The sequence below is a fragment of the Pistacia vera genome, unplaced genomic scaffold (assembly GCF_008641045.1).
Source record: "Pistacia vera cultivar Batoury unplaced genomic scaffold, PisVer_v2 Contig34, whole genome shotgun sequence".
NCBI classification, from domain to species: domain Eukaryota; kingdom Viridiplantae; phylum Streptophyta; class Magnoliopsida; order Sapindales; family Anacardiaceae; genus Pistacia; species Pistacia vera.
In genome coordinates, this window is record NW_022196157.1 from 879,147 (window position 1) to 882,681 (window position 3,535).

The following is a 3,535-nucleotide window of genomic DNA, read 5'->3' on the forward strand; positions in this document are numbered from 1 at the left end:
TATTAGTCCTTTTTTTTTTTTTTTTTTTTTTTTAAAAAAAAAAGGGGACAGACTTGGACCAAAAAGACTAACATGTAGAAATTAGTCTTCTTTTTCTTTAAAGAGAACAGACTTTGAAAAAATAATTAACGTGTAGAAATTAGTCCTCTTTTTCTTTAAAGGAAACAGACTTTGACAAAAAAAATTACAGGGTAGAAATTGATCCTCTTTTTCTTTAGAGGGGATTGGCTTTAATAAAATAGATTAGTGTATGGAAAATTGAGGTTAAAGTTTCGTTGGTAGACGATGGTAATGAGTGCGAGAACAAAGAGATCAAATATTTTTCAAATAAATTTATGATTTCTTTTGATCGATGAGGGGTAACAAATTAATATATTTGTCATAAGAAGATTCTTTGATCAATGTAGTAGAAAAGGACAATATACAGGAGATTATTACAAAAGGCACTCAACTTTGGAATAAAAAAGCATTGGTTCTATTTCGTCTTAATCATCTTCTCTCTTCTTTTACTTTATTTTATAATAAATCCAATGTTTTTTATTTACATGTACAAAACAGTTTTTAATAAAGAATTTCAATTTCTAAATAGATTTTTATTCTTGTAGGACCAAGTTGTGGAAACCCAATTATCATGGCTCATAAGCATCTATTTATAAATACTGATTCAAACATTATGACTCTTGAAACTTAATGCAAGTTTCATACTTGGGGAATCGATCCATAAACTTACAAAAATATCAATTTCCTTACATAAACTTATGGGTCCTCGCCAATTTCCTTCTTTTGGTAACGAAAATCTTAATCAAATAATGGAATAAATAGAAGGAATTAAAGCATGAAAAGCTATTAGCCATTCTATTTATTCCATTATTAGATTGAGATTTCCGTGATCAAAAGAAGGAAATTGGCGAGTGAGCCATAAGTAATCCATCACCTTGAGATTTATAATCTTTCTTTATCTAGTTTGTTGAGATATATGTTGACATTTTAATATTTAGAAACCCTTCAAATACGTAGTTTAAGATGAAATTTATTTTTCTGTCAATAAGAGATATATATGTATTGATATATCATTCTCCTCATTTGTCTTCAAATAAAGGGCATGAAAACTAACATTTTCACAATTTAAACAATAAAGATTAAGTGGTTGTCAAATTCTATTATTTACTTGAATATAATGATGCAGTAAGGTTATACATGATTTCTATTTTTGTTTAATCATAAATACAAAATTAAAATCTCACACCTAACTGTTTTGTATAGTCTTAAAATCTTAATGAGCTTTCAATCAATAGCATGAATTGAATGACATTTGATCTTTCTTTATTTAATTTATCAATATATATTTACATTTCAACATTTAAAAACCCTTCAATTACATAGGGTCGAAAACGGATTCCTGCTTTTGTCCATACAAGATATATATTGACATATCGTTCCCTTTCTTTCTCTGTCTTTTAATCAAAGACTTGACTATTAACATTTTCGTAATTTAAATGAAAAATTTGCAAGATTTGATACTTAATTTGTCAAGACATATTTTCCTCAAACAGATTCCAATAATATGACCAAAATTATGAAAGTTAATGAGTGAATAATATGACCAAAATTTCAATATATGATTATATTAAACGCATAGGGGTTAAGGAAAATTTCCCTTTTTATTAAAAATTAGAGTAAGAAAAATTGGTTAATTAATGATGAAACTTCCTTTTGAATACAAGATCTTGTAAAACTCGTCATTTTATTTTCTTTTATTATATTGGCTTGTTTAATTCATGATGAAACTTCCTTAACACACACTCTATTTCTTAATTAATATTGCTATGATCCAAGAAAATTTAATTACATAGGACACTCGGACGTATCAATTATAAATTTGATTATTGATAATCTTTTATGGTAAATGTTTAAAAGATGATGTAACACACATGCCTATCATTTACGACTTTGAATCATATGATCAGGTGAGGTGTATTTCCTGTATAATTCATATGATGAATTAATTTCTTGCTGCTCAAGAATTTTAAAAGTTGGTCAATCCAATGTTTTTTATTTACAGGCACAAACCACTTTTTAATAGAGAATTTTAATTGCTAAATGACTTTTTATTCTTGTAGGACCAAGTTGTGGAAAAAAGGTTAAGGTTGTGGAAAATTAATTGTCACAGCTCATAAATTTTTATTTTATGAAGACTAACTAAAATATCACGACTTTTAAAAATTAATGCAGTTCTCATACCTAATTTTCTAATAGGGCAAGAAGTCTGCCAAAAAATTATTTGATGTAGGGCCGAGTCAGGGCCCATAGAAATTATTTTCCAATGGGACAAGTTGTAGAAAAAAAGTTCAAATTGTGGAACCAATTGTCATGGCTCCTAGAAATTATTAGGCTTTTAAAAGTTTATATAAAAAATGATCATTGATTAATTAATAATTTAGTGGGATAACTGTAATAAAAAAAAAAAAAAGAATGAATAAACAAATAAAGTAAGAGTCTTTGTGAGTGGGATGGTCCAAAAGCCTCCGATTTGACAATTTTCTGTTAAGCATGTGAAGATGATTGATTTCTAGGTATGAATTTGACAAGAAAACATCAAAATTTTAAATCCCTTTTTTTTAGAGGGAATATCTATGTGAACAACATCATGTTTGTTAAATGTTAGTTGGAAGAAAGTAACACAAAAATAAAAAAATGGATCAATTTCAATGACTACCTGGAAGTTTCTGATATCATTGATCAGGATATGTATTTTCCTCATAGTCATATACTGAGTGATAGTTTTAGAAATTTTAGAGATACTTTATGATAATGTTATCGAAATGATGTTGAATTATTGTAGGTATATGGATTTATGTTTATTTGGGTTGGTGTGTGTAGGGGAAATGAAGTGGGAAATTTTTAAACATTTCTACCAAAGCTACAAACTTTAAACATTTCTAGAAATGCTTTAAATGGTAGCATTCCCTCTTCATTTGGTGACATAACTCATTAGAGAGTTTGGACATGTCCAAATTGGAGGAATTCCTGATAATTTGACAGTTTTTAGAGTGGCACACAATAATTTATCTGGCAAAACCCTTGATAGGATTGCACAATTTGGAACTTTTGAAGAAGGTAGTTATGAGGGAAATCCATTTCTTTGCCATAAAGTTGCAATGCAATTGAATCACCATTACATAGGCCAAAAGATTCAAGTATTAGTGGAGAAGACAATAATTTCATTGATATAGATATATTCTATATCAGTTTTGTTGTGACTTACATAATTATGCTCTTAGGGGTTATTGCAGTTTTGTCCATAAACCCTTATTGACGTCGTAGATGGTTTTATATTGTTGAATTATTGATAACATCATGTTATTATTTCGTTGTAGATCATCTCCATAAGTGATTTGATCATGAAATAGTTAGTGTGATTATATTAAGTAACACGCATCAAATATTTTATGTTCTTGTTTAATTCCATGGGATCTCCGTCAATTCTCACTAATTTTCTGTGAATCCAAACAGCCAATCTCTCTTATGTGTTCAC